This window comes from Emydura macquarii, unplaced genomic scaffold (assembly GCF_026122565.2).
Source record: "Emydura macquarii macquarii isolate MOO-44397 ecotype Brisbane River unplaced genomic scaffold, CSIRO-AGI_Emac_v2 contig_2768, whole genome shotgun sequence".
In the NCBI taxonomy this organism is placed as follows: Eukaryota; Metazoa; Chordata; order Testudines; family Chelidae; genus Emydura; species Emydura macquarii.
The window spans coordinates 20,228,473-20,248,970 of NW_027132905.1; positions in this window are offsets into that span (position 1 = coordinate 20,228,473).

Genomic DNA, 20,498 nt, shown 5'->3' on the forward strand with positions numbered 1-20,498 from the left:
TTTTTTTTTTACAATTTGAAGTTATGCAAATTAGCTCATTAAATTATTTATACATGATGCTGTATAAACTCTGGCTGCTGTGATCTGAGCCCTGACCAACTTTATTTTTAATATTGTTTAATGTAGATAGATAGCACAGGCTACTTCAGAAATCACCACTTCAATTAGTAATTAACATATATAATAATTCAGCAGCCTAAAACTTGTTTCAAATCTTTATGATCTCCCACCATAAGCTTCCAAATGACCCAATCCCTCACTGCTAGTAAAAACAAATGGGTTTAGCAATGTGTCTTGAAATCTGATGAATTAGAACTTGTTCAGATTAGGAAAAAGCACATTCCAAAACTGATGGGCCCTGATGGAGAATATCTATCCTATATAGGTTCTTGTACTACCCTCATCACCATCGTATCTAAGTACTTTCCACTAGTGCATTAAGTGATGTAATCAACATCTGCCATTTGTAGTTCATTTTCTCCCGCCTCCTCGTGCTAATGCCCCCTCTCACTCTTATATAAGGACTTCAGCTCAAGAGCCACACTTCCCCCAATGACAGTATAATGAGTGTCCCATTCAGTATGACATCTACTTGTTCTGCTTTTTTCCATATCTTATGTCCTTGTTATCCATATTATTTTTGTTTTTCAGTAATTGTTCCAATTAAAATGCAATATGACAAAGTGTAATTTTGGGCCAGACTTTCAGAAGAACATACCCATGGCTTGTCCACATGTGAACTCTTATGGAAAAGGATGCATATCTAGATGTGTGCACAAACTAAGGGACATCTAGTTTATAAGCCCAGAAATTTAGGTTTGCACTAAAAAGTTCATGTATTTTTTTCCTAATCTGGGTTTATTTTATGGACCAAAGACTGACCACTGGTGATGATCATCACATTATATTTATCTGCATTGTATTATACAGTATGTTTTACCATTATTTAGGTACATAGCTAGGGTTCTGTGATTTTTCTACAACAAGGCACTAAGATTGATTAGCTGGTGAATTCTCTATCCAGGTCAGTCAATCTGTGATAATCCTGCAGTTGAGATGAAACCCAATATTATATCTACCAATTTTATCTTCTTTCAGGACATGAAAAAAAAAAGAGTGAAGACTGTAAAAGAACAACAAGTTTCCTTCAGGATGGTGATCATAAAATAATCACACTCTAGGGATTTGAGATAGTTGAATTCACTTCACATTTCCTGAGCTATAATTTCTACAGCAGTAATTATTTTGTGATAATTAGATATGACAAGATTTATTCCTTACATGTTTACAATATCTAAACATGCCAAATCATAACCCAATAAATATCTTATTCACAGTATATTAACATCTGTCCCAATATTTTCTGGCTCAAATGCACTAAATTCAATCTTTTGTTATTTATTACTGGCTTAGATAATACAAAAGCCTAAGAATTGTTTTACAATTCCTACATATAGTTGGAAAAGTTCCCCTATGTATCTCCTGAAGTTACAATGGATATTGTTTTTCACATCCGAGACTAAGTTGATATGTTGTGATGTGTAACACATAGTAAAAGGAACATAGTGAAAGAGGATCAATGCTAACATTTTAACTATCTCTGGTTTCTCCCCATAATCTCCCATGCTGTTGCTGTTACAAAATCACCATCATCAGAAGGCAGCAGCTGCACCTGTATTTTGCAAAACACAAATCTATTAAAATGGACAATCATTCATAAATACTGAAGCAAATTTATACCTACAAGATAAGTCTTTAATTGACTTTGACCACAGGCAGCATTTTTTCCCTGAGTATAATATCCAACTTCCCATAAGGATAGATAATACCTTTCTCTCCTGTAATATAAAAACAACCCTGACCTCAACTCAGGATGTGGTACCATTAGTCTTCCTCAGACTACTTCTCCTGGCAAGATCTAGACCACCAAAGATCTTGCTTTCAATAAACAACTCTTCTTCAATTGACATATTAGACACATATATTCAGTGTACAAGTCTAATTAATGTTCCCACAAGTATATTAGGTGGGCAAAGGCTATTGCCGGTGTGATGCTATACTAACATACACAGTGTACAACAAGAACTGTGCAAATGAGTTTTTTTCATTTGCTGGAAAATAATTTTTTTTTTGAGAAACTGAAAATTATTTTTTTATATTTTTGTCTAATTAAAATGAAATGTTTTGTTTCAATGTTGATCAGTTTAAAATGTTTTTTTAAAAAAAAAATTAAAGAAGATTTTGAAAGGAAAATTTGTTTTTAACTGAAATTGAAACATTTCAATTTTTCTGAAATTTTTTAGGTTATTTTTAACCAAAACAATTTGGGAAACTCGACATGAATTTACAAAACATTTCAGTGTCACAGAATCTGAACCTTTTACTGAAAAATAGATTTGGCCCCAAAATTTTGCCCTTGCCTCTTTTACTGTCACCTGTTAAGTGCACTGCACTGCCAAATCTCCACAGTCCTCTCTGTGCTCTGCACAGTCACATGTGCACTACACACAAATAGAGATAACAGAAGGGGGTTTAAGCAGCCTAATCTTGATGGGATCGGTGAAAGTATCCATACGACTGCCAAATAACATTGTTACTGAGAACAGACTTGTATTTGAAATGCAAAATATACTATGCAAATATCTTGTATTGCAGTTTATAAAACAGTAACCAGTGACTTTTCTTGAAACCCACACTAAGGAATTCCTGCAGTAGGCCTTTTATTTTAAGGAACTGCTTCAAGGTACCCATAGTGGTTACTGTATAGTTCTTAGCTTTAAAGCAACAGGAGCTTATATTTAACAACTATTCAGTAGCCTGCTGCTATCTGACGTGGCCCTTGTAGTCCAGAACCCTGCCTTTTAAAATGGAGGATAACCATTGTTCTCTGTAGTCAGACCCTATATCTTTACATAACATGCGCAGCTGGTCCACTAAGTAACGTGTGCAAGATTGTTTGGCCATTGATGTCAGGGACAGATTCACCATTCATATCAATGAGAGTAGGATCGGACCTTTGTTGTCTAGAAAATCAGGAGTTGATTAAGTGCATTGGAGTTTGCATATGCCCAAGAAAGGTGGACATAAAAAGTCTTTCCACTCATCTTACATTCCTCCTTTTATTGCAAACATCATTCCTTCTGGCCAATGATTATATTCCTTATGAATTCATCTTCAATTGGCCAAGAAGGCAAACTTCCAAAATAATGTTTTGGGAGAAGATAGCTGAGAGGGAGGATTTTTCATCTTATTCCATTCATTCTCTTAGGCAGATGGTCTTGATTGAGTAAAGAATAGGGTCAACATACAGTATAGTCATTGTATATTACACATCATTGCTACTAGTTATTTGAAAGGACAAGCTGAAGAATATGAAACTAACAAGATGTACTGAGTCTTTAAATCTTCTAATTTGAAGACAGCAATAAAATACTGTATTTTTCTTTTTTTATTAGTAGGATTTAAATATATATGATTTAACTCTATTAAGCGTAATGGGCAGCTTTCTTATCTTTGCAAATCTTTTTGCATTCCAGATGTTTCATTTTGAAAAGAAGCACTGTGCTATAAATGGCAGATAATCACTATTCATTTCTTTGTGAAAGAAATTTCCAGGTAGCTCAGTTATATGTGCTTAAATAGTGCCAAAGGATTTCACTATTCATAGACCAACAACCTTCTTCCTCAATCTGAAATCTTTTCTGTTCCATAACATTTTTCTTCCTTAACCTCTTAACTGCAAACTCACATCTGCCTTGGCTAACTTGAAAGCTCAATTCTTGGCTGAAACCTATCTGCAGACAACAAGGCTACAGATGTCTTTACATTGAATGCAGTACTTAGCTTCAGCGCTAAAGCTCTGGGTGATAAAAACCTCTGAAAATCAGGCCACTTCTTTAGGCATCTATTTGTGGACTGGGGTGCCTCAGTTTAAACTCTCAAATTTGAAAATGTTGATATTAATCTCACTGTATTTAGCTACCTGGCTGTAAAATGGGCACACTCCTCCACCTTGGCAAAGTAGTTTGAAATCTACATCTCAAAAGCAATATGTTTATATTATTCCTTTTCTATCGAACTGAATGTTATCACAGTCTTTCTGCATGAATTCTAGTTGGCTTATTGACTCCCTAAAGCACTGTAAATAGTATTCTACACTGAAAGTGTTCTTAGATGCCGGATGGCACCCAATCTGTACACATCCTGTAAAAATTGGAAGCACCGTGCATAAAACATTTTTAATTAAGGATCAGCAGCAGCTACTTCTCATGAATAATATCACCTTGACTGAAGATTCACGTGCAAGACAAGCCCCAACTAGTAGAATAAGGGTTACACATACAATTACCTATAAAATACATATTTTGATTAAGACAACCTGAAATGGTCATCTTACTGGTGCAGTCAGATAGAGCAAAAGTCTTTGGCCTTTCATGGGAGACAGAAAAAGAGATAAGTAAATGTCTGAATTAAAGGTCAACCACACCAAGAAGATGACAGTCTTAGTCTCCAAACAGTGCTGCACTAGAGAAGGTGGGCAAAGGTGAACTAAACAACCCATAGGAGGACAGGCAGTTTTATCATAATCTACCATCACACAAGAAAATCCTGAGGGATTCTTGTTTGAGATCTTTAATAATTCAACATGAAGTCAAGAAGCATTAACTGAACTTACTCCCACCCTTAATATGTTCAGCTGGTGTCAACTTCACTATAACAAATAGTTATGATGTCCTTGCTGGTAGCACCATACTCCTTCTTTATTTATCACTCTAAATATCAGACAAGAAGAAGGCAATTGGAGATTTTAAAATTAGGAATCATCCTTAAATCAGAGAAAAGTCCAAATAGCAGTGAAAGTAAAGCTACTTCAGCAGCCTACTGATTTCAGTAAAAACCCTGATATACATTTATAGAAGAAAATGCAAGCTAAAGATAGCCAAAGATTTCAGGCAGATGAGACAGTTGGCACCCTTAAACTGGCAGTTAAAATTCCATAACATACCCATGTTGCATGAGGATAGAATGAAACCAAAAAGGTTACTGTCTCAAAGAGGTTAGTAAATCATTTGAAAGATTCTGGCAAAAATTCCAATATCAGTTAACATTTTTTTCCTGATTCCTAAGACTCTAACGGAGACTATTTCTGATGAGAAACCTTTAAATTTGAGTATGCACATGTTCAATATACCACAGTGTAAACTCCCATGGAGGTTTATGAACACATCACAGGAAGTGGGGGGCAATCCTAACTGAACATATATTCAGGGTATCCCATGAGATCATCACAACCCTAAGGTCAGAGGAAGTCCTCCTGAGCCATCATGGAAGTTCTTTTACCATCTATTACATCATTTAGGGCACTAAACTCAATCCCTTTCAAGACTCTTGTGCGACTGTGGCACCACTTAGTCTATCTTCCAATCCAGAGAGTAGAGTCTCTCATCTCCTGCTGGTAGATGCACAAAGGTACCAATATCATTGACTGTGGGTGAGATTTTGGGCTGCCCTACTTAGAAGCATAATGCACAGTTCATAGCCTAGGAAAAGGGGTCTAAGGAAGCTTTCAGACACCTTTGTACCCTCCTGAATCTGAGCAGGACTTGGGAAGGTGTCTTCAAGATTCCATAGACAGCCCAACAGAGCTGAGTTCCAGCTGCTTCTGGAGATAGAACTGCCTGGATTCATAATTCCCACAGCATTATGTGCTGACTCCTAAACACAACACACTCCTCTGGCCCAGGACCTTGCCCCTGATATTTCCTCTATACTGGAGCTAGTGGCAATCATAAATTGCCTTCAGCAAAACCAGCACAAGGAGGAATTCTGCTCTGTCCAAATCTAGGGCTCTAATGGAGATTTTACAATGCTGTAATAGTGTAAAAGGGCCATTCCATAGGAGAGAATCCCTGCCACCATTTTCACTTTTGTTAGAATCTTTCCCCTATTCCAGTTCATAGCAGGCTGTTCTGAGTAGAACACTCTCCTCTTGTCCCCCAAAGATGGGACAGCTATATTTATGCAACGTCCACCTCTTTTTTTTCTATTCTTCTGGAGCCCATTATTGTCTCCAATCCATGTTTTTGAGGCACGTCTGAACTTTTTCCTTCCAGATCACCTTACTCAGGAAGTCACTCTATATAGAAAGCTTGTAGTTCCCCATTACAGGCAAATAAAAAGATGTCTGTTCAGGTATAGCTTTCTGTCACCACCTCGTGCTAAACATCAGGCTTTTTCTCAGATAAGTTACATCACTGCAGGAAGAGTCCCATGAGATTGCCTATCTCCCTGCATGACGTCTTTACTGCAGAACTAAGTTTGGGGTTTAACATGCTGTAATGGAGTTTAAGAAAACTGAATACATGTGGTGAATAATACGCTTTTCAAGCTATATATAGAATTCAACACCAGACACCTCTGGGGCAGATGTTTAGCAGTGCGCAACAGCACTACACAATAGTTTAGGACAGGAGATAAAGATGAATACTGTATCCATCTGAAAGTGCAGGAGGAATTTAAAGAGGTGGAAAGCAATAACCTAAACTGGAATTCAACCTAGACATCTGCATTAACACGTGTACTCTTGCAAAAAAAAAAAAAAAAAAAAAAAAAGTCCCAGCATATATTGGCCAATTTGCTAGTGCAAATTATCCAATTTGCTTGCATAATTATGACAATTGCACAAGTAGATTAGTAATTCATGACCCTGCATCTCATGTTGTCAATTACACCAGTGCAAAATGAGTGCAAAATGGCTGTAAAACACTACTGGCTCTGAATGGTAGCATTTTATACCCAGTAGAGACTCAGTCCCTAGTCTCTTCACAGTTTGAAAATTTAGCCTTAATGGCTACAGATAGTTCGTCCAAAAACACAGTACCTTTTAGCATCATGCTGGGACATTGGTCCAGTACTGACTAGAAGAATAGATTCTGATCACTTAAATGGTAAGGTGATCAGTGCCTGTTGTATTCATTATAGCTATTAAAAATTTAAATTACATAAATATTTACCACCTCAAGATAACTTTTCAGAAAATATTCCGTGCAAGTTGATTTTGAATAGGTATTAGTCTTTTCTAGGTATTTTCTTGTATATTACAGTGTCTTATATCAACAAATGGCCATACTGCCATCAAGTCTATAGTACTAGAAACCAGCTGTTTTCTAAGTGTTTTCTTTTAAAACTGAGCATGTAACTTGTGTAATTTCTTCAGGCAACTTATATACAAGAAAACAAAATGTGGCTAGAAAATAAAATTATATCAGATGCTTGCAATATTATTGCTTGTAAAAGAAATGGGCAAAACAAACTCAGTGTATTGCAGTTGACATTTTAAATGTAGATGCTGTACAGTATATCTATAATCATAGCAGGCAACAGGCGAGATTTAAAATTATTTCAGAAATGGACAAAAATAGAGTCCAGAATGATTTTTTCATGTATCTTTTACAACCAGAGTAGAATGTTTTCAAAGAATATTCTGTTTCACATCACTAAAGCTACACCTAAAATAATGGTAAGTTATTTAGCAGGTAGAGTCACATATTTTTGCTAGAGGAATCTATAATTCTAGTGAATTTCACAGATGAAATATGAGCTTTGTAAGAGAGGGAACAATTCACTTTTCGTGTCTTCTTGAGGTATCCACACTGCAAAGCACAAAACAGCCTGGGAAATATGCAGATGGAAACAAACACGGGTCTGCAGATCTTTTGGTTATTGCTGAGTTGTGTCACAGAGGTGGTGTATTGGAAGGCCAGGGGAAGCTTAAAATTGGTCTTATGCTGGCCTTTTCACAGAACAGGATTGACATCATCCTCAAAGGACATCATTTATCCACATTCCTCAGAAGTCAGAAAAATGGATAGCAAAGGGGATGGAAACAAATTGATAGACCTAAAAGTAAAGAGCCATCCTTGAGTGGAATAAATGGTGATGTGGAAAATACACCATGCTGTCATATGTAGATCAAAAGGGCTTAGCCTAATTCTAAGCTGCCCAGCACCTGCTAGTTACAGAAGGTCATGGTAAAAGTGGCTGAGATGGTTAGAACCAGCCAAAGGGGAAGGGAGGAAGAATGTAGTAAACAAGTTAGAGAAGGTTCCAGAGAACTGTGGAAAATGCATGAACAGTGTGGTTGCCAAGACAACACAGCAGAGTCTAAAAGACAGACAGTGAGGAGAAGTTTCAGACTTTGCTGACTGTGGGACACTGCTGAGATTCTGTCAGTCTGCCATCAGGATCCATCAGCACAGACCTCAAAGACTCATTCTGGTGCCTGGCCAGCTCCGTTGTGGGATTTCGCTACTAGGACTAAGATAGAGCGCTGTTAACGGTTAATAGCTGCTTGTTTGTGTATTCAATAAACTTTTCTTAATCAGAGACTGGAATGATCTTGTCTTATTACTGATGTGCCCCGTTTCACCCACAAAATTCAGTCAACAGCACAACAAAATACCATCTTCTCTACCGTAGCTATTCCAGTGACAGTAATGTAGCACACACACACGTTCCTTATAACATAAATCCACCTCAATCAACCATATGCTTCCCCAAATCAAAGACCCCAAGCCTTTTTATTTCTTCAGATGTGTGTGCCCCAGACAGCTTAATTAAAAGGAAAGAAGAATTAAAAAATGAGGTCATAAGGTCATCACAACATTAAATGTCAATGTTGATCCTAAAACAAATAATAGTCAGAAAAGTGTCCAAATCCTCAGAGAGTGTAAATTGGCATAGCTCTATTGACTACACCAGTGGATTTGGTCCAGAAGGTGTAAAAATTAGAGGTTGCTTAGTTTTGTTTTTGTGGCCTCTGCAAAGCAATGAAACACCTCAGCTTTTCTTGGGCAGGTAGAAATTAAACCAATAAGTAACAGACAAACAAATATAATTCAAGCCAAAATATAGAGGGAAAACTGTGAATTAACTTCAGCCTAGTAGGAGAAAAGGGAAATAGAAAAACAAATGTATGTTACGTTTGTATTCACTGGGCAGCGAATTTACAGCAGACCAACGACACACATAGAAAGCTAGACCCATTGGGGATACATAAAATCTCCCCCTTATAAAAGCTGCAGCCAGTGCTCCAACACAGAAGTCTCACCCCTGCACACATAGAAAAGGATCACACAGAAAGGATAGCAAAATAACATTTCTGTAGGGACCAGTAATGATCTAAATTAACTATCCTCGCAAGGGATCTAGATACTGAGAAAGGATGTATCACAGCAGCAGCATGAGTTAAGAAAGAGTTAACACATTTTTCCCCAATCTGAGTCACCCACATGCCATTGTTAATGCATGTTATGGTATTGGAAGCACTTTAAATAGAATGAGCTGATCCAAATGAAAAATATTTTCACCACTCTCACCTACGTAAAAATATTGCATGCCTTTGAAAAACTATTAGATACAATTCATACAATCTAAATGAAAAATAAAAGTGCGGATGAGTGAGAGTCTTTCACTGAGTAACTGGCAGGCACTCAAGACAGCTTTTTTCCTCTCTGTGGATCTCCCACCAAAGTGAAAGATGTACATATATGGTTTGCTCTGAAGAAAGATGTTGTTCAGGTCTTATTTTCTTCTCCTTGCTGTCAATTGTTTCAGAATTAGCTGAAGTATGGGCTTTGGGGATCAGACAAATCTTTAATGTTGGACCCCCTGCAAATTAGTTGAGGGCATTTGAGATTATAAAAAAGGGCTTCAAATGTGGTGGCATGGTGACTGTTTTGTGACCAGGCAGTTGAAGAATCATCCACCCTTCCCATGTGTTTATGATGGGTGAGGATTAGTCTGTTGTCACCATAATTGCATCCTCCAGCATCTCCTGCCACCTCCAATAGCAAGAGTTGACTTCTTGTGCCTCTCCCATGAATTACTAGCAACAATGACAGACTAAAGTAAACATGCCAAGATGGCTTCTCTTTCTTTCTCTGCTCACTGACTTTGTACACAGATTCTATTTTACATTACATGGGTTCAGACAGATTAAGAGAACAGGAATTATCAATTAACGAGGAGGCATCTTTTGCATGTCACAGGCATAACATTAGTATTCTTACTGCAATAGAATATATTGTGCTTCAGCCACTGAACAGCCCTATTCAACACTGAGAATTTTTTCAGTCATACATAACGACCTGGTCTGAAGTCTGTATAAATTTGCTTCAGCATCATCTGATCATAATTAGCTGAGCAGAAAGATACAGCATCCTCCTGAAAAGCGGACTTCTCTATATTTTCATGAGTCAACACAGACACAAAGCAAGTTCCCATTCCTCATTGATATTCTCTGACCATCAGACAGACTCATTCAGAGTGTCTGGGCAAGTGACCCCTTTAGTGAAGTGAGTCAGAGATTGGGGAGTAGAATATGATTTGGTGATTTTTTGCACTGTTTGTAGAAATTCCATAAGAATGTACAGAATTAGAGAGAACACATCAGTGGGAGAATTTATGCAGATGATTATACTGGAACCCAAAGATTTGCCCTCTGTCCTCTCTTGTGGTCTCCAGAATCTTTATTTCTTCTGACCTCCATCCCTTTGCACACTTAGCCTCCCATTTCTTGACCACTTTTTTATTTCATGTAAGAATCCATTTCTGATTTTTCTCTCTGCCCTTCCCCGTGACTGTAGAAGATACATTTAATTTATCCAGTACTTGATGAGCACTGATTCCCTCTATTCATAGCATCTTTAGCTTCTTCAGTTCATTTTAACTTCACCATCAGACTTGGCCTCTTTATTTAATTTTAGGTAGGGAGAACTGAATGGGCTGTTTACTTTGGTTGCTTGTATAACTGATTTTCTCAGCTATGTAAACAGCACTGAGACTGTGCTCTTCATCAGTAGACAGACATTTTGCTGGAGAGCAACCATACGCATGACATAGCAGCAATACCAACCATTCTCTCTTTTCCTTGTTGCATCTCTTAATGGCTATAGATTTGCTATTCTTTTTTCCTTTCTGTTTCTAAGCTCTGTGGTAAGGAGCATTTCAGTTATTCAACATTATTTCTTTTACACACAGGTAAAACCTTATATTTCTGTACCTTTCATTTCAGAGTATGTCAAAAGAATAAACTAAAAAGGAAAAAAAAACCAATTTCCTAACAGAGAAAGTGGCAGCTCTCTATGACTCAACCTGGAGCATTATCCATTTTCACTGAATTAATTTCCTTGCAGGCACTTTTTCTGACAATGGACTGAAGGAAAATGGTGGCATGGAAAAGAAAGGACAGGAAAATCTGGATTGGAATAGTAGATTTAACAGATGGAAAGGATTGATTTAATTCATTTCCCTGTTAATTCAGGGAAACTGCAATGCTCCAAAAGGGTCAATCCCCAGTTCATAACTCATGCAGGGTTTGCAACAAAAGCTCAGAAGTACACTCCCAGTCTCTGATCAAGTTCAACTCTGGTTAGAACAGCAGTTAAGGTATACCAAAGAGAGGGAAGGTATCTAGAGAAATGTCAGATTGCTGGGAACCAAAGATTCTGTGTTAGCAGGAATGTTTGGGGAACTGTCCGATAGAATGCTGGGGTGCAAAGGTTCTATAGCAGTTGAGGGCAATAGATATTCAGTTTGGATGAATAAGGAAAGAAGCTCAAGGAGGCAAGGGGTGAAAAGATGTTGGTGTGCTTATCTCTGACAACAAAAGTCTTGTTTCCGTGTTCCCAGTCAACAAGGCAACACCGATAGCTCAGGAAAGAGTGTGTCTGGCTGAGTTTAAGGTGACAGGAATTGCTTACATTGTACTAGTCTTTCAGCATTATCCACTTCAAAAAAATTGTCCAATGGATGAGTGCAATCCAATTACCACCAAAGATGCCAGACTTTCCCTACTTCATAAGGCGGTTAGATCTGGATCTGGATCCATATCATGGACATTTTCCTGCCTCACCACCATCTGCCACAGTTGAAAATCTTGAAATACTGTACTATTGTAGAGTAATACCATACTGGTTATATTTTTATCTTTTTTATTATCATTAATAAAGAATGCTTATTATACAGTAGAACAAAGGCTCATGGGCTTTGTAAACAAAATAAAAGGCATGATCCCTGTTCCTAATAGCATTCAGTCTTGAGTTAGCTCAGTTAGTTAGGGTATATTTCACAATGGGAGAATGGTCTAGGACTATAACTGCGAAATCCGGGAGAGATATGATTTCTGCTTTGTTGAGCTCTTCCCAAAAGAGGCAAATTATTTGCTTGTTACTAATATCTGTAGGGGGGAAACTATGCCATATTTTGGCTTATTTTCTCCAGTTCCATGGGAATCTTCAGACTCAGATGAGTCCTTACAGCTGTTATTTCATGGATTTGTTATCCAATGCATGTGCAGAATGTCAGATTCCTTTTGAACTGGCAGAAGATGAATTAAAGCCAACATCACCTACCTGATTACCCTCTAAGGACTGCCAGCATATTAACTGAGTTTTTCATTAATAGGACTCAAACCTAGATATTGAGAGTGTTATTTGGCCTAATGATCTGGGTTTGAAGAGATCATAACATGTAAGGTGGAGAGGATGTGAGATAATGCTCAATATAACAAGTTTTTCTGTGACTTTTACAAGCTTTTAAAATCCTCTCCTCATCGAAAACCCTCTTTCATGAACCTAATTAACAGTACATCATCTGGTTCACTGGAGAGGTTCCTGTGCCTACTTACTGCATCTTGGGGAAAATGGATATTTTTACTTGTAGCACATCTAGGGATAGATTCTGCATTGCCTCCCCCCAGAGGCCAGAGCACAGTGGGGAGCATTCTGCATCAGTGTAATGGCTGGTGAAAACTGTGGCCCCCCTGTGTTCAGAGAGCAGTAGCAGGTGAAATTGTGTCTGCCTAAAGAAAGAATGAGAATTTAGTCTCTTAAAATTGTCAGATTAACAGCCCTGGAAACTCAAATCCTCTGGTCATGCATGAAATAGGTACAATATGGTCAACTGGCTTTCCCACACTGTCCCAAAATATGTCTTAACCCCTGTTGTGAGGGATGAATGTAGTAGTAATTCAATCCTCATGAACAGTTCACCTTCTTTACTGCGCTGCTGAGACTGACAAAGTGGCCACTGGGAAGTGATTAAAGACTAAGCCACAGATCCTTAGATAGTATAAATCAGCATAGCTCTGTTGGCATAAATGGAGTTGCACCAGTTTAGACCAGTGGAGTATCTGTCCCTAATTCTGTTTTTTTTTTTTTTTTTTTTTTTTTTTTTGGGGGGGGGGGGGGGGGGTGTTTGATACTGTTGTTTCTGGCCAATAAAACGAGGCTTTCCTCAGGAAGCAAGTGTCAAATGAAATCTCTTTTCTAGTGAATCAGGTTGATCCCTGGTGTTGTTCAGTGGTATCATGCCAGCAATGTTAAGTAGCACATGGCCTTAGAACTCTTCCTTACTGCTGATCTCAACACCATACTGAGGATTGGTAGGAATAGAATTGTTGGAGCAGCATCAATCACAACTGCTTAGAAGGACAAATGGCAGAAAGAAAGCCTTCCCCAGCATCAAAGCTGGCAAAGTTTTACTGCAGGAATTCATAAATAAATAAAATATTACTAATGGGCAAGTGACTGAAAGACAATAGCTTATCAGCTGTTGGTTGTATCAAAAAGTTCCAATTTCACACTCTGACACCTCACATTACTGAAGAGAAAGATATAAGCTGGTGCATTGATCAGAAGAAAGCAAAACATAAATGATTCCCCTTCTCTCCCTTCCCCCAAATTGTTGTTAGGAAAGATAACATCAAAACAGTGGGAACTTGCATTAAAGTAGAGATAGAATGACATCTACTGGCTGTCAGAAATTGACTTCTGGGGCAGCTAGAAATGTTCTTTATCTTTAAAATAAAATGTTACACCTACCAGCCCCTCTTATCACCAATGAGAATTATCTGTGCACAGGGAGGGAAGAACAGGGCTTATAGATTTCTGAAGAGACATAGCAAGTTAATCTTTAATTGGTTAACCATATAACCAGAACTACTCAGATAAATACCTTCAACTGGTCATGATCTTTATTTATTTACACTTGTGAATAGGTAGCCTCTCTTTTTACTGCTGTTTGAAATAACAAAACAGCCTGATGTGATTCTATATAGCACACAGGTAACCAGAGCAAATTTTTCTAGAATAAATCACCGAGGGAAAGAGATTTTATTTTCCCTCACAAAAGAAGTGGAGTTAAGAGGCTTACTTTGACTTTAAAATATTTGCTGCAGTGCATTGCAAAAGCAATCCTTAATGTTTTCCCTGAATGAATTTAGTGCATTAATGTTAATTTGCTTTACATAAAAGACCTACTGATGTCTTCAATTTCAAATGGGTTTGATTTGAGAGTCCAGAATATAGAATATTTATATTCTTTTATGGTGTATTTAAAGCTAAATTAATAAGTAAAGTAAATGCACTGAGCCTGTGAAATCTACCAATGAATCAATAGGAGGAAATGCAGTAGAAGGCTAACCATAGGGGATTTGATTAGCTAAAATCCTACAGCCTTTGTGTTATAACAAAGTTGTCATTATGCAATAAAATAAAGAGTGAATTGATCTAAACAATGTTTAGCCTACTATGAGTAATCTAATTAAATAATTAATTGAAACGTTTAAAACATTTAAGAACTAATTATATTATATATAACATTTTTCATTCCAAAATGCCTAATATATTTACACACACATTACGCTCACCACTAAAATACAGCCACCACGTGTGTGAAACACACAGCAACACCCTGCAGGAATATGTGACAGAAAATGAAGAATAGATAACCTCAAATTGTGTCATCAGTCCTGAACTCAGTCAGACAGAAGAGCACCACCTATTGAATTTTAAATAGATTACCTTGAAAAATAACTGAGCATTCAGGTTATTTAAACCAAAGCTGGAGGTAACAAAATATTTTTAGAAATCTAACTTTGATGTTATTCATGCTCAAACAGTATGGGGGAAATGAAGTAGGACATGATGTGCCACTTTGTTTTTATAGTAACAAACTTCTGATTTTCATCTTTCAAAATATTATATAACCCTGTAATCTTATTTTAATCAGCCATAAAGTAATTATTTTATAATATTTCTATTTAAACTCATCATAAACCTGATTTCACTGCTGACTTCTTAGTATAGGTTATATAGTGTCTTTGTTTGGGAAAGGGGGAAAGTTTTAAATATAATGGTCAGGGAAGGTGTTATGTGGTCTATTAGTGTGACAAAGGGGGAAATGTACTAAATATAGCAACAAGCTATAGGTTTGTACTTGTTTATCATTTAATTCTCAACTACTAACTGTTCACATAACCTGCTCTTGTAGGGTGGGATGATTAGCTATTTCTGAAGTTCTGGCTGGAAATGGTCAGAGAGTTTGGGGTTTCTCACTAAATGGCCAAGCTTGAGAAGACCTTACATTCAACTGAACACTGTCTGCCTGTAATGCAGTAACTTTTGAATGCCACATCTGATCAATTCAATATTTCAGAAAGTGTCCTGTGTACCCTATGTACCATATGTATTTTGGAAATTGAAAAAACAAAGGGAGGAGAATGGGGAACACATGAAGCCTCTGCTAGAACTTTATCACAGCCACAACCTCAAGCAACTATGCAACAGTCTATATAGATCAAAGAACTGGTTGATATCACCAATCAATTCCAAACAGCAGAACAATACCCCATCTCATCTCTGCTTATTCACTTAACGGAGTTTAACATGCTGACACCCTGAAAGATTTCTTTTCCAGAGTTTAGAATAATGGTGAGGGGATGAAGAATATTGGAGTATGGGGGGAGGTTTGGGGAGAGGCACACAGAGCCCCTTACATGGGGGGATAGTTGGGAAGCAGGGGGGAAACACTAGCATGAGGAGAGGGAGAAATGCTGAATTGGCGTAATACGGGTTCACATAGAGCTGCTGCCATAGGGGAAAATGGGGTATCCTGCTATGGGAGAAGAGGGAACTGGGGACACACAGGACCCCTGCCATGGGGCAAGGACATTGAGGGAGTTTTGGAGAGCCTATGAAATAGAGGCAGATGGGAGAGTGGCACACAGGGAGCTTGTGGGAGGGAACGGAGGGATGGCAGGAGCTCTTGGTGTGTGTAATAAGTTCAGCTTACACAAGCTATGAAGTGCATGACTCCTCCCCCCCCCCCCCCATAAAGGTGAAAATTTTATTTTATAATATTAAAAATGACCATTTAAATCCAAACATTCACCTAAAAATTCCCCTACAAAGAGAAAGAGCCTGAAAATACCACTGCTTCCTATGGGTGAAATTGTAACATTTCATACTGATTCAATAGTGTATGCAATGTGAAGCTGCTGAGCATCAGGGAAACATGATTTTCTCTTAACAACCCACTGCACTGCAGCCTACTACTTCACCAGTTCACTTGACTTGCTCTGTAGGTCAAAAGGGACTGGCCACAGAAGGGGACAAATCCCAAAATTCCCATCACTCTCTGTCCCATCTGGGCTGATATGTGCCTCGGGTAACACAAAGGGTGCTCCTGAAAGTGCTGGGACTGCAACTGTAAGCTGCCCTTCTACATGTTGTACAAAGTAAGAAGAAAAGGTCCCTTGCACATTTCTTCTATTCCCACATCTGCATTATGACCAGTTATACTTTGGCCCAAAGCATTTTTTTCTGTTCATTAACTGAATCACAAAACAGTGTCATACAGATATTTAGTTTTTCTCTCTTTAATAGTTGTGTGAAACACTGTCTGTTTTTCCCTGAACAGCTATACATCAACATGGGCTCAGTGAATGATCAGCGTTCTGCTCACGCTGCATCTCAGGCAATAGAGGGAAGATCAAACAAAAAGACAACAGTATGACAGCCTTCAGTTCCACTGGTTAGGGATGGTTAAAAAAGAGCAGCTGGAATCCCCCAGTCACCCAGCAAGCAGGTAAAGAGCACTGAGAACAGATCACTAGGCCTTCATAAGGGAGAAATAGTGAGGTCTACAAATGACAGACTAAGTACCCCAGCATTTCATTGGTGATGTTTGACTTTACAACAGAATCTCTAAACTTCCTGATTTTAAGGTGCAACCTTAATCAAGTATACAGTTCATAAAAGTCTTGAGATTCAAACTGTCTATGACTGCCTACATCACAATTAGTAAATCATGCTCTCTCTAAGGAATATCAGCTTTTATGTATTTTTTGAATTGTGAATATAAAATAAAATGGTTTGATTCATATAATACAGTTTAGATAGAGTATGGTGACAATTTACATGCTATTTCTTAATTCATTTTTTAAAAAGTAAAGTCATAATAAATGGGTAAAATTTTAGTTACAGAGTATGTACTTCTGGTGTTGCCATGGCAACTCATTAACCACAACTGTCAGGTTTATTGAAAGATAACCTTCTGCTTAAAATATCCCATAAAATCATGCCCTGAAGTTGCCTGACTAATATTTTTTCTCTCATAAAATTGTTTCCTATATTCCCATAAAACTGATGAATGTTAGGATAATTGAAATGGTAGTAATTGATTTTACAATAAACTTGTCATGAACAGTTTTATCTAGTTTAGGGCAGCAGGGTTTCAAAGTTTTGTCTATTTAATAATCTCTTGGCTGGCATAATGAGTTTATGTATAATGCCACCATAGATTATATGACCTACATAATTGTATAATAAAAATGCTAGGTGATACAGTGGGTGTATGTCATACCCAGGAAGCTTTGCTGACCTGGGTTCAAATCCCACCTCACACAACAAATAAAAGTGATTTTGCTGACCTCACCTCATACCTCATTTCTCAAAATCACAAAAAACATTACTTAGGTGACAGTTGCCATCTTGGCTGATATCTCAGGGACCTAGGGAACTCAAGAGCAGAAATCATGAGCTTCCTGAGCTAAGGAGCAAAGGCTTTGCACATTATCATCTGACTATTGGCAGTTAGAGGGACCTGTAACACACAGTGGGTTTTATTAAGGCATTATCTCTCGCTAAATCTAAATAATCCGTTACTATACTATACTTTACCTTCTCTGGCAAAGATTTTCAAAGTCCCAATCCTACAATTGACTCCCCATCATGCAGACTCTACAGAGAGCTCCAATGAACATATTTATTAGCCAGCCCCTTATATTTAAGTGACAGTTACAAATCGAGGCCAGGTGAAATAAAATTGATTAATCTAATTTTATATTACTCATACATCAGTATGCATGAGGCACATAGGGTTAAAAGAATTGTTTGTTTGTTCATTGTTCACTCTTACTCAGCAATGACAGAGCATATTTTGATGATTGAAAACAAAACAAAACAAAAACACTTCTGGATGAGGTGAAGCATGATAAATTTTAGGCTCAGAGAACTTTGTTTGAGACAGTTATGGGCATGTAGACATTGCATTCACCATCTTAACTATAATGATCTTCTTAAATTTGATTTAGATAATAACCCAATGAACCAGCAAAAATCAGTTGTCTTATAGACATGGAATCTTTAACTAGGTGGCTAAACAAAATTGTAATGGAAATCTTGGGTTACCATAAAATGGTCATTTAAGACAAGAAGATGGCTGTTGGAGGTGATCCTTAGTGCAGGATTTGCTGGTAGTTTTTCATTATATTGTTTATAATCAAGTTAATGAAATCTGATCCAATTTCTTGCTCCCACATCATCCCCATTTGATATTACATCAAGCTCCATGTTCTCACAAATCAATGCCAGAATAACTTATAACAACTCAGGACACAAGATAACTTCCTGCTGTTTGCCCAAATATCATCATGACATCACTGGAATACCGCATTTCAATTTCAAGTACACAATATATGCATTTCCATATGTATATGGCTAATGGTGTTGACCACTGAGCAGTGTTGGGATTTTTAGTGAGTTTTTAAAGATCTCTTTCTGTAGAACACAATGGAGCTTTTTTGCAGAATTCCTCAGATCTCTCAGTTCATCTGAACACCTTTCAAAAACTTCACTGCATTTCCCTAATGGCACTTCATAAAACCTTATGATTCTTTTTGAAGCTGATTGGTGTTCTCTACTTCAATGACCCTTTTCATAATTTATTCCATAATTAGCATATATATCAAATCTTACAGCATACTTGAGGGAGTCAAGGCTTCTCAGACTTAATCAATGCTTAATATTGGCTCTCTCACAGGTAAAAATCAAGACACCTGTGCGATGCTTTTTTGCTTAGAGCAAAATTTGCAACCTATTTATTTCTCTGTTGAGCCTTATCAATTGGGAAAGATGCATGATATATTTTTTCATCCCTTTTAATTTAAGAATTGCTATAAGCATTATAATTTTATAAGGAAATAAAAACTGCATACACAAAGAAAATATCCTCTATAGCAACTGTAGTTGACAACCCACATAACAGCCCAGGGGAGATTTAATAATACAGCTCATAAGCACTGAGGTATAAATAATGAAACCATTGTCATCATGGTCTGATATTGATTATTATATCATACTATGTAACTTCAAATGCAACACAAAATACTTTGAACAATGGTTCACCTCTCAATGTTTATCTCAGCAGCTAGAAGAAAATTACTTCTTCTTGACCTCCTACCAAGGGCAAACCTTTCATATACTGATCTGGTGCATTTATAGCATTATACAGGATAGGTGATATACCCATAAAGACAGAAAACCTAAATGAGTATAATTGAAGAAACCTTTCTTCAATAAAAAGGATTAACTCTAATGTATTCCTTTTCCTTGTTAAAAAAAATGAATGGAAACCTGACGTTTAAATGAGACAATCTGCAACAGCATGTGGATTTCAGTTTTTTTTTAAATGCCAAAAAAACTGTTCTCACTATAAAAGTTTCTCTTCACAGTAAATATATAGTATTTGAAAAATCCTATATTTTATATTGCCAGCACCGATAAAATAGACATAAAAATGAAAAAAAAATGGCTTACATGTATATACTTGCCCTTCTAAAAACTTTTAAACTATCTGACCCATCTCATGACTAACAAAATCTGTGATTTAAATCACTATGATATGTTTATTTTAATACACAACTATTTGAGTTTTATTTTAAAGATAAAGGGAATAAATTTATTTTGCCTTGTCTCTTCTAAGACCTTATAGAGCTATTTCCTATGTATCATTTATGTGCAATGCACACATCAAAGAAAGTATTACTTTATATTAATAGGCCTTTGTTATAATATATCTAAAATCAAACAATAAAGCCATTTGTCAAATGATACACATGCATTCTCTGCAATAACAGGATGAGTATTTCATTTCCCATAGGACCTCCAGGGAAGGTGAATCTAAGTTATAGTTTCCTTTTCATTCTAGGCATAATACATTTTCTCCTCTGCTGTTAGTGTGACGGAATAAGTTGTTGTTGTTGTAAATGATGCTGTGACCCGTCTGTGCCTAAGGTAGCCACCTGAAAATGCCACAGTCAGGACAGGCTGTGAAAGGAGAGAAGATTCTCCCAATACTGGTGGGTGACACTGAAG